This window comes from Paramormyrops kingsleyae, chromosome 23 (genome assembly GCF_048594095.1).
Source record: "Paramormyrops kingsleyae isolate MSU_618 chromosome 23, PKINGS_0.4, whole genome shotgun sequence".
Taxonomy (NCBI): domain Eukaryota; kingdom Metazoa; phylum Chordata; class Actinopteri; order Osteoglossiformes; family Mormyridae; genus Paramormyrops; species Paramormyrops kingsleyae.
Genome location: NC_132819.1, coordinates 5,394,041 through 5,406,397, shown reverse-complemented (window position 1 = coordinate 5,406,397; position 12,357 = coordinate 5,394,041). Strand labels below are relative to the sequence as shown.

General features: G+C 43.8%; 1 protein-coding gene across 4 annotated transcripts in view; it reads right to left on the bottom strand.

Moving 5' to 3' along the window:
- The window catches only part of LOC111854311 (semaphorin-6D), a 100,296-nt gene extending 91,228 nt beyond the window's left edge, over positions 1-9,068 (bottom strand). For 2 of the 4 annotated variants that reach the window (XM_072705423.1, XM_072705427.1), the window contains exon 1: positions 8,875-9,068. The gene's annotated coding sequence lies outside the window, so the exon portion shown is untranslated. Of the gene's footprint in view, positions 1-6,888; positions 7,000-7,187; positions 7,210-8,874 lie in introns of those variants that run through there. The other 2 variants (XM_072705426.1, XM_072705425.1) reach the window with 2 other exon arrangements.
- Between the last annotated feature and the right edge of the window lie 3,289 nt (positions 9,069-12,357).

The window sequence follows — 12,357 nt, the reverse complement described above, 5'->3', positions numbered from 1 at the left end:
TGTTTCTCTCTCTCCTCTCTCCCTCCCTCTCTTTCTCTCTTTCCTCTCTCTCTCTCCCTCACCCCCTCTGCCTCTTCTGCATTGTACAAACCCCTTCTGCATACCCAGGAATGCAGAGGAATCCATCTTCCAAGAACAATAGCACCCCTGCTCCCACATGTTAATTCCTGGAACGCCTGGAACTCCATACTATAAAACTTTGTTTGTGTTTGCCCAGTAGCAGGCCTGCAATTTCCACCGAGAGGGGATGACAGCGGGCAGGGCCAAAGCCACCAACGTGCACGAGTGGGCCTCACACACACTCAAGAGTTTCCTCGATTGGGGGGGGGGGGGGGTTTAGGGGATAATGCATGATATGTGGGGGGTTTATACCCCACGGAATGTAAATCAGGCTGATTTATCGATGCTGATGTGAAGGGAAGAGGCAGCAAGCGGGTGCCATTGCAGCCTCACAGAAAAGGCCTTTAAAGTTTGCTTTGCAGTCTGCTTTGTGGCGTAAAGTAGATGTTGAGAAGATGATACTGTACAGAAGCTCAGGGGAGGGTGAAGAATGTCTCTAAATGCAGAGTGTGACGGAGGGCGCCAGTCTAGCGGTTCTAAGGTCCCGGAAGTCCACAGTACCGATAGGACATGTGGTCCGGAAGTCTCCAAGCTCAAACTCCAGATGTTACCCAGCTGCCAGACCCCCCCCGGAAGCGCCTGAGGCTGACACCCAGGTGTCGAAAAGCTGGGGGAGGGTTATGCTGATGGGGGGTGAGCCTCACCCCAGGTGATGGGATCCCTGAATGGGTGTGTCGACGGGAAGCACGGCGGGGGGGGGGCTCCCGCAGCATGGGGGCTCTCTACCAATCGGTGCATTATATGTGACACACAACACTGAACTCAGCTCTCTGGTGTGACAGGGATGACCCCCCCCCCCCCCCCACTCCACCCCTACGGGGGGGGGGGGGTCTGTCGAACCCCAGACATCAGTGTTCTTCCCGCCTGCCACCTTGCACAAAAACACGCCGCACTTCAAACTGAAATATAATGCGAGTGGCCCCCGTCATGCAGTGATGAGGAATGAAACTGAATAAATAAAATATTCTTAGTCATTAGTCATCTCTTGTTATCTGCAGGCAGTAGAATATACCCCCCCCCCCCCCCCCCCGCCTTTCGCTCACAAATTCCTTTCTTTAAAGCCACAGACGTTCCTGCATAACATTATTTTTCAATTTTAAGCTCTTATTTTTAATAGGTGCCAGAATGTCACTCTTTTTTTTTCAGGGTGGAGGGGGGGCAGCATTGTCAAAGTGTTTGAGTCAAGATCCTGGAAGAAGTAACTCTAGGATTAATGAAGAACTGCAATGAAAGAGAATCTTGCAAGCAGACGCGATCGTGCCACAGCTGACAGCCCCCTTAGGCTCCGTGGGGGGGGGTTCTGCCGTCAGCCTGACGTAGTGCAGAGCTGCTTAGTCCCCCCCCCGGACCCCAAAATGTGCCATTCCAGGCAATACGACCGCAATTACGCAGCATATGCACCAACTGACAAAAAAAGGATCACCGTCTGTTCAGCAGGTTTTGGGTTCTGTTCTTGATGTTAACAGGAACATAATGATTCTAATGACGATTTTGGCGTGTTAATCAATGTGACAAGTTCATTCATCCGTCTTCAAAACGATTATCCCGGTCAGGGTCAACCTCTCTCAGGTGACACAGGGTAGAGGTCAGTGAGACACCCGAGACAGGAAGTCTGTCCAGCGCATGGAATACAAACGTACACAGAAATTTGTAGACACTAATTATCCTAAATGTCCTTAAAACCAGAGGACCTGGAAATGACCCCCGACACAAAAAGGGGAAAATGCAATCCCCACACACTCATAAAGGGGGCACAAGATTCGAACCCCAGACCATGGAGATGTAAGGCATCAGCACCCCCCCCCCAAGCTATCATGCAGCTTAACATAAAAAGTCACTAACACGAACAAAATGTAAGCATTCCAAACATTCAGCCGAGTTAATTAATGAGGTTTTCTTAAAAGATAAACATGAGACCATGAAGAACGAGTTTGGCTTGTCCTAAGCACTGAGGAAGCCGGAGAGAGACAGGATGCAGAAAAAGCGGCGGTTCGCATGCGATGTGTATGACAGGCAGCGTGACGACAGGCGCGAGCAGAAGTACGTTCTGATAGCCACACTTGGGCCTCCTTGCCACCTGCCCGGGGGCATGGACCATGACGGGCCGCGCTTTGACAGGTAATCACTCACTCTCCATGGGAACGGGACCATTGTACGTGCCGAGGGCAGCCAGGGAAAATCGGCGGCGTTGGGGGGTTAGTGCGGGGGTGCAGTGCCATTAGCATCAGGGCGACGGCCCCGTCGCTAGCACTTTTTGCACAAAAAGCACGGTGTGGAAGCTGAGAGGCATTTGGCTGCAGGAGGAGCGTGAGAGCGTGTGTCCTCTGTCAGCTCCCAGGCGACTCTCAGGCCCCCGAACCTCATTCCATAAGACGCCATTTTACGCAATGCCAGAAGGGTCAAAAAGTATTGCCTTTTTCACGCTAACAAGCTGAAAATTGACATGTTGACGTGAATATTTTTTACGTTAACATGTAAAAAATGTGCACATCAACATGTCAAATTTGAGCTTGTTAGCATGAAAACAGCTAACACTTTTACCCTGTTTGATACAGGAAATCCTATGTTTCTGTACAAAAGAGATCCTGGACTTCTCGGACGCTGCACTAGACCCCAAGCAACACTTATTTACTAGTTAGTTGGTTTAGACTTTAGACTTCTTTTCAGTCAGCAAAGACGTGTTGTCTGTAGTTAGGAGAGATGTTCCACACATGTACATTATGATGTAATTATTCATGTATAAATTAATAAGCCAGACTTCACACACGTTTACAGAATGACTGGCACACTAAACAACGCATCCTGTCGTAATGTCTTTACGTCTTCGGGAATGACGTATTGGGGCTTGAGAGTGGAACACGTGCTGTCAGGCACCTCCTGCAGCCAGGTCCCCGTGCGGGAGCCAAGCAAATGAAGCGCTTCTCTGAGCGCAGGCACACCAATAGACAACCGCTGCCAACATTGGGCTCCTCCCACAACTTTTTGAAGCATTTCGAAACACCCTGTGGCACAGTGGAGGAACCTCTAGGCGCCGTCCAGAAGAAAGAAGTTCAAGCAGGTGATTTGAAGAGGTATCTGGCAGGGGACAGATATTCTGTCTCCCAAGATGCCGTCATCCCGTAACACGTCGGCCATCTTGGCGCTCATCGCCCCCTGCAGGCAGGGGAGTGACACCAGCAGCTAATTTAAGACAAAACCACCGCATCGGAAACTAGGTATGAAATTATGAGCTGTAGCTAACTGGCTCATTTGCAGACCACCGGAGCAGCATGTCAATCAGGCGAGTGTCGCGATGCGGAGAAAGGGAATGGAAAAGAGCGGGTGAGAGTCTTGGCAATTTACGGCAATCACAGACGGGCCTCCAAGACCAGGCCGGCTGAGTGAATATAGAATATGCGGGGCTAACAATGTGTGTTTGTGGGGGGGGGATGGCTCTGAAGAAAATGGCACCAATTTGCTTGTCGGTTTCCAATCACCAGTTTCCCATGAATCCTTGGTGCTATGAAAAGATAAACTGTAACCCAGACGATGAAAAAAAAACAAGAAGGTCACAGGAAAACAAAACATAGGAATAATCACTTTATTGCCAACAAAATAACAATAAAAGCTTCATTTAAATTGCAAGGAACAACACAATAGCGTAAAATTTTAATTGAATTTAATTTTAAAGATAAATCTATTGAAAGGCAGCCAGATTTGTTTTAACATGATGTTAATAACAATACGAACAGAACAAACAAAAGCGCAACAGGAAATCTAGCATGTTACAATATATCAGCAATATGTAATGCTGCATAAAAACACAAATCTGCGGGATGCAAGACTGTCATGTACTGTCAGTGTAAAGTTAATTACACCCCTGAGCTTGTGAACTTGCCACTAATTAAGCTTTATCTCATTAGGATAAGGTCTGACTAATTAAACCTTCCCACTGTATAAGCGGGGTATCAGAAAGGTAGATATCTACATGAATCATTTTGTTAAAACCATGTGCATTTTTGAGGAAAATCAAATATATAATAAGTCAATTATTAGGCTTGGGCGGAATTATGTTAATTTTGAGTATACCATGGTATTTCAATGCCTTGGCGACAAAATTAGCCAATGGTTGTCCATGATAAAATCTGTTGTTCAGTGAAATATATTGTGGGGGGAAACCCCCACCCGGTGAATTTCATCGGCAAGATACTAAAAAAAAAAAAACTAGAATAGCTTTGCTTTTGGCTTTGGGGGGGGGGGGCACTATAGGGCTGTTTTTGTGATGCTTTAGCTGCCCTAAAATGTTCTTTAGCTTGCCCCCCAATATGTGGGTCATTTCCATCAGACCCCCATAGTAAAGGCTTAGCCCCCCCATTCAGAAATCTCTAGTGAAGCTCCTGCTTGACAAATACCATATTTATGTATTACTTCGAACATGACAGCACACATCTGAGAACCTATGTCTGATTGTCAGATTATAAACCATATTTCATGCTATCTGAAGAAAGTTAAACATTGAGTTTCTGCTCAGGTTCCAAGATCCCAGTATCTGATAGAAACAGATCAGGCAAACATGTGAAAACAGTCTCCAAAGCGTTCCTCATTAATATTTCATATCCAAAGGCAAAATTCCACCATCCATGCCTTAGTATATTAAAAACAACATTATGAAGACAAATAAAAAAACAGACTAAGGCCCACTGATCCAAGACAGCATTGAGGTGTCAACATGGCTTATATTAAGCACAAAGCAACAGGTCCAGGCATCAGAAAAAAAACACAATCGTTACGGCTACAACCTTCAATCTGCCGACTCAACCTAAAATATCTCATCTGAACTTCTTTCTGGTTCCTTATATTAGAGCAAAGGTTAAATGTGGCTGTTGTCTCCTGAATTATTTAAAAAGCAGTGGGAAGAAAGTGCTGCAAAAGAGAAATTAGCATCACCGCTAGTGATACCTCTGACCCCTCCTCCCACGCAAGAAGTAATCCATGCAGTCGCAGAGGTTACTCTACATTGTGGGTCTGTTTTCCATAGCTACAAGCCCCACCGCAGGCAACGCTTTTGGTCTCTCCGGCAACCTCATCCATCATTTTCCAACCCCTTATCCAGGTTAGGGTCGCGGGGAGAGGGCCTGGAGCCTACCAGAGGCAGCCAGGGGAGCAAGGTAAAGGGGGGGGGGCGCCTTGAACAGGATGCCAGTGAATCGCACTGCAGGCAAATGAGAGGCACCAATTAGCCTAACTGCGTGTCTTTGGACTGTGTGACAAAACCCACAGGATACAAGGGCAGAGATGCACCACACATGCAGTGATGGTGGGATTCAGACACCCAGTTCAGGAGGTACAGGGCAATAATGCCACCCAACGAGACACCCGCTCCAGCACTCCAGGTTCCACAATCCGATATCTCAGTAAATCCACTGACAGTTCATGAGATTCATTCTCTTTCGGCCAAAAAAACGTAACAAACAACCACCCCCCCCCCCCCCACACACACACACACACACACACACACACATTGCATTATCTTCATCAGAGACTTGAAAAATGTCCCAAAAAGGTCCTTTCTTGTAAACTACTTTCATGGCATCTCTACATCAGAAAAACCATCATGGGCTTGATTTCGCTGCATGTTCTTCTGCTAGTGAGTGTTTGCTGTTCGCCATGTCAGACAGACCTTAATTTTAAATGAAAGTCTTCTTTTGAACCTCTGTATATGCTGTCTGAACATTGCAGTAAATAGATTTCATTGTATTTTGTTGCTTTATTCTACAATGGCTTTGACGTTTTGATCTGTGACTATAGGCTGCATTTATTATGCTATATTTCTGCCATATCCTGCCAGTAGGATATCCAAAACGGTGACTTTTATTTTGCACTGAAAACAAAAGTTTGCTATTGTAGTTTGATAAATCATAATAACAGCAAGCTGTCCTCGATATAAAGTGCCAAAGGACAAACATAATTGACATTTAATCCCCTCAGCAACATAGTATGATATAGTTTAATATTGTGTTTTGGCTTGAGGTAGCCAGATAATGTTCTCGATAGTGATAAATGCAGTTAATCTGTGTTTTAAATCCATCTATCCATCTTGCAGCCGCTTTTCCTGGACAGGGTCTTGGGGGAGCCTGAACCCTATACCCCAGGCAGCACAGGTCAAAAAATAAGTAATAGATTGAATGAGACACTTCTTGGCGGCTCTACAGTCCTATAAGCTGCAAATACATCATTTCCACAGACATAAGCCATTAATAATAATAATAATAATAATAAGTATTATTATCATCATCATTATTATTATTATTATTATTATTATTATTATTATTATAATCACCATCATCATCATCTATTACGCGTAACCTTGCATGAAATCCTAAAAGGCGCCGGGCAGGTGATACCCAGTCTAATATAGAGTTCTCCTGAAAAATACCTACATGTGCTTTATGGCGTGTATACAAATGTAGAGTTTTTTTTGCCATCTTCCCGGAAATGCATTAATAAAAACACACGACAGATTTTTCAAAAGTGCAATCCTAATGATATACTGACCTGTTATTTTCACGTAACGGACAGGAAAGGCGTGAGATAACTATATACATAAGTAGCACTAATAAATAACCTACTGTAATGCAGTTCTATGTGTAGTTCAAAAACTCTCACACACACACATATACACAGGCACACACATACTAAGCAGTTCCAGCGATAAATCATCTTCAAACATTTCTCTTCAACAGGCAACATCAACAAAACGGCGAATTAAAATTACGAAACAGATCTGACCTTGCCAATTTTCCACTGATGGTCGATGCTCAAGAACAATAAAGATAAAAAATTAAAATCAAGATCGACTCAAACCGAAGCTACCTTTGCCAGGAACAAATCGTACCTAAAATATATTATCATAATTTCGAATAACGAATCCGGCGTCCAGGCGTTATGCGTAACATCACTGGCCACATATGCCCCGTGAACAAAGGAAAACAGGTGCTGAAACTGATCCACGGAGGATACCTTAGCTCGGGTTACTTTCAGCCCTTAACAACTGATTTAGAATCAGTTTGCCTTTTCTATAACCATACCTTATTCACTACGAGCCAGACAATCGCACTGATCCAGGGTCAGATGTTACGGGTACTATGCTTCTGCATATGTCGCGTCGCAGCTCAACACTTAACTGAATTTCTGTCATTGTTCACCGCTATTGTCCAATAGTGAAATTCGTGCGTAATGCACTGAAATCCATTTTCGGGAGAAAAGTTTATTCCGCACTCCTTACCAAACACCAGTATCAGTAAATGATAGCAATTGAACAGTCTTTAGCGTAGTATTATTGGGCAATATTGCATTTTATTTACTTCAGTTAAACAATCTTGTCCTTCTGTACTGTATATTATATGTGAGAGATACAAACAATAGCATGTCTGCTAATTTCAGATACCTATGCAAATAACTATACAGTCGTCGATATGGCTTTGGTTAGATCCAGTTTAAAACAGGTGAAATCCATTTATTTATCACGTTAAATATAATTGACTGACAATACATCTGACTGACAATCCCCTCGCACCATGAGATGTCATAGGAAACGGAATGATTAATAAAGCAAACGTAGGATTTCAGGAGTCATTTTAAGACATTTTTTGCCTCACTAGAATTTTGTATTACTAAAAGATAAGTGAATCGCTTAAAAAAATATTCCAAAAAAGATGTATTGTGAAATGTCTGGTAAATCTCCATCGCTCTACTGGCAGATCTCCCACGTCTAAATGACCTACTGCACGACGTTATGTGAAACACGTCTGGCAAAATACAGCCTGGGGTCAGCGAGAGGCGCCTGGTTTGTAAGCTGTCAAGATAACGCTGGTATTTGAAGCCGTAGTTGAAGACGTAATTGCAAACTAAAAATAACAGCCAAGTCTTGCGTGCATGTTTTCAGCATGTCAAAACTTGGACGGGAAACGGCATACCCATAAGTGTTTTTAAACGATCTAACGCCGTTTTCAATGACATCTCACTTGCACGGAAACTGGCAAGAGTTCGGATCGACTAATTATATATCCCTGCTACATTCAAGTGACTTGTATGTGAAGTTTGCACTGAAATCTAATACGGTCAGGGTGCTCAACTGCTTGGGGGATTTAATGCTCTTTCTTTAAGGCGATTATCCTGGTTATGCGTCTTAGCAAATTAGCGTATAAAAATCACAAGATCCGGGATGCACACATTTTCTCTTCCATGGAAAAAAATGTAAAACTCCCTCTGCTTCTTAGAATAAGATCTGTCTGGCTGCTACACTAAAGCACGAAAGGAGAAATTACCTTCTGCAACAAAGTTAAAAGACAATTATTAGAAAGTCATGTAGAAAATTGTAATTTTCTAAAAAGGCTTGCTACAATGAGGTATACGTTCTTCTTTGTTAATTTTTTCTCGGATGTTTTCAGTCATTAATATCGTGAAAAGTGAACTTTAAATGCATACACAATAGAAACAGGATGCATATATGTTAAATGCATGTGAAGCTTGCAACAAGCATATTTATGCGTATTAGCGTATAGCAGAAGATGTCAGGAGATAAGCTTCAGTGTCAGGCGAAGGATCGCGCCTGTCCGGACCTAGGCAAACGTAATAAGCGTGCTGTTTATTGCACACGCCAAGTTATAACACGAGCACTCATGTGCATGACGAAATGCCATATCCAAGCCCAAAAAACAACTGAAAGGTAAACGGACCGAACACAAGACGCATGTAACATGAGCGGCAATTTACCTGGGTATGCTGTTGCTCTGCAATTGTTCAAAGTTGTGCGCTGACCGTAAAGAAGGTTAATAATCCAGGGTTTGAAAGATGTGGAGATGAACGCAGCAATGACGAGAAATGTCTCAGTTTTTCGCTCCTGCAAGGTTTGTAATCCCAGAGACGCGCGAATAGCAGACCGCGCTCTTGCTGGACAGAAGCGAAAACCCATCGCGCCGGCAGACAGCGGCGTCAAGTCTTCGCCCCGCCCTCTTCATTTGCATGAGCAAGCAGTCCGACCAATTAGAGAGCGACGGACGCTGCCCAACCTTGACATTTCTCTTAGACCCCGCCTCCGCGCTCTAACTGATGCCAGTCCCGTGTAGGTACTGTACATTGTAGGAACCTTACACCTTGGTGGATTTCATTTTTAATATGGCTTTAAGTAATTACTGACGAGTTGTACAAAAGACTGCTCACTGAATATTTGCTATATCATAAGTAACATGTTTTAGCTTCATTCTCGACCGAGCGGGTTTATTTTTTTATTTATATTTTTGCCATTTATTCTCCAGTGCTGTGGGATGGTGATATCTGTGTGGCTGTTCTCCGTATTTTCCGTACTATTCCGGCATATTCTGGGTCACATAATACACGGAATCCCTTACATTCTACAGAACGCATAGCCACAGTTTACAGTAATGTAATAGATCGCGCCAAAGGGGAAAAAATCACTTTAAAAGTTGCTTGTATCCGCTTTCGAAAACTGGGGTCTGGAAAGTCTTACGCAGAACAAGGGCAGTTCATTATAAGAAAAAGTCGTGCTGTATCCTCCTGTTAATATAAATATACTATGCAGTAGGGAGATCCGCTTTGTTAACTTGGTAAAGCTGCAATCATTTTAAAATTGTGCTCCAGGGCGCTTCACGCGGCGCAAAGGATGAAATATTACACACGCCATAAACAAACTAAATTATGTTGTTTTAAAAAATGCACCGTAACGTCCCTGTAATTGGATATAAAAATAACACATAATATAAGAAAACCAACGCGCCGCGAAACAAAGAAATTGAATGTAGTGATAGAGAAATACGTTACTACGGGTATTTTTCAAGCATTATCGATGTAGACCTGTTTGGTGTGCAGATGACGGAGTCCGTTTAGAGAGGAAAAAAACAGAAACATCAAAGCCGCCAAAGAATAAGCTACGGTCAACAGAAGCAAAAGGCAGTTTCCCACAGAGGGGGAACAAACCGGGTCTCCTAAAGGAGGAAGGGGAAAAAACAGCCTCAAAGGGGGAGACCCCAGGGAGAACGCGGTTCCATTGAGACCCCCGGATAATACCCATGCTTAATCTGAACTGCTTTTGTAAATATTTAGACAAATGAGCAAAACTGTAAAATGCTAAATGACACAGTTTAATACCACGAATGTACATTCTGCAGAAGAAACTGGTACCATGTAAAATCCCATCCAATATCAAGTTTGTGCATTGATAATTTGAATTAACTGATGTTTGGATCTCCTGGACAATCTGCTATTTTACATGGATGCCAAGGCTAACCCGATTGCGTTAAATTGACTAAACAGCACTTTTACATATTGGTTGTAATGGATTCAATACCAAGGCTCACCCGAACCGATTGCCTAAAACGGATTCAATACCAAGGCTCACCTGAACTGATAGGCTAAAATGGACTCAATACCAAGGCTCACCTGAAATGATTGGCTAAAATGGATTCAAAGCCAAGAGTCACCTGGTCTGATTGGCTAAATTGGACTCTCTAGCTTATGTAACTAGTTCTGTGAGATCAATAGTCATCCCACTGAGGACTTCAAGAAGCCACCTAGTTCACTGCCTCACTTGAAATACCGGGACAGCTTTCAAACACACTGTATATTAGACCTTTAAGGGGACTCTGTGAAAAAGGGCAGCTAAACATTGACAGAAAAGTTACACAAGGTAATATTTCATGAGGGGACACTTCAAAGAATGTAGATGCGAGTAACATTTACACTTAGCGGTTACAAGCAGGGATCAGACACAATCAATTCTGATCACCTTCTGTGCCTCCCGCCTTCAGCACACTGCTTTCATGTTGAATTTACAGCCAGATTTAAGCTCAAACCGTAGCTAGCCCCCTTTTACTCATGTCTCAGTATTTACGCCCTTTGCTACAGTAAAATCTCACGTTCAACTTTCAAAAATCATATGGATAATGAGGGGTGGGGGGCCTGTGCCCCTGTAGAGCTTTAGTCTAGCAACGGAGATGCAGAACGCATCTGAACAAGGGGGCTGGGATTTAAGACTTGTCCACTTCTCTGTTTGCTTTTGAAAAACTCAGATATAACCTTTTTGTTAAAAACATATAATTCACGCTCTCATTAGTAAATGTTTAACAGTTTGCATTATATTATGTGTAGAGATTTTTTACATGATTGTTCATCACTGCATTCTTAATGACGCTCCAAAAATGAGCCAGGCTGCAGGGAATGTATGCCCCAAAGTATGTTGCCACAGTAGGTAAACCAACACCTGCTCCCCCACGCGTCCATCTGAAGGAAGACGTGCGAGATCCAGGTTTCAGCAGATCTGTAACAGATATTGACGACAGGGGGAGGGAACGAGCAGGGAGAGGACATTAAGTGTAAATGAAGGAGTGTCATGGCCAATTGGTAACGCTAATGTCAGGTTGTTGTCTGAACAGGTGCTCGTTTAAGGTACTCGGCTGTCTGTCTCCGTGATGGAGTGGAAGCCTGGTAGGAGGTGTAGAAGTACGCTCCGGAGCTCGAGAACTGAGAGATCCTCCTTGGAACAGCTGACAGGGTATTTAAGGAGGCCGGCATTCGGATAGTGATGTCAGCTTCGCCACGATATGGATGTAAACAAATAAGCGAATAAATGCTGTTCGGTTCATTTTCGCCAGAATCGCTCTGAGAAACCAATGAGACACTCCTTGATTGAGCTTACGATTTATTCTTGTCATTGATTGGCTAAGTGTCACTGATTGCTGGTTAATTGTCACTGATTGGCTAACCCTATTAATACCCACGGCAAATACTGAAGCCAGCTCTGCCGGGGAAGGGGGAGGACGCAGGGTGCGCTGGAGTATCGCTCCTCCAGCTATTCCTACTCTGCCCGGCATCTTCGCAGGGACGTTTCTAACCGCGAATTATGGAATAATGAGCGCGCCCCCTCAGCCCCTCCAGGAAGTCCCCCGCAGCCACATAATTCCCCTTTATTGGCTTTATTAATACCCCGCAACTCACAATCGCGAGGAAGTGGTAATTACTCAGAGGGCCAATGCTGACGGATTTATGGGGTAAAGGGGCCTCTCCTCTTGGACCGACTCGAGTCAGAAACCACAACTGCTTTAGTCATTAAAGACCTTCATGACTGCCTCGGAGCCGCGATTGAAGTCAGTTCGCTCTTGCAATGCCATCACAGAACATTCTAAATACACCAAATATACAATTATACATAAAATATATAATTACATAAAACGCTGTATTTAA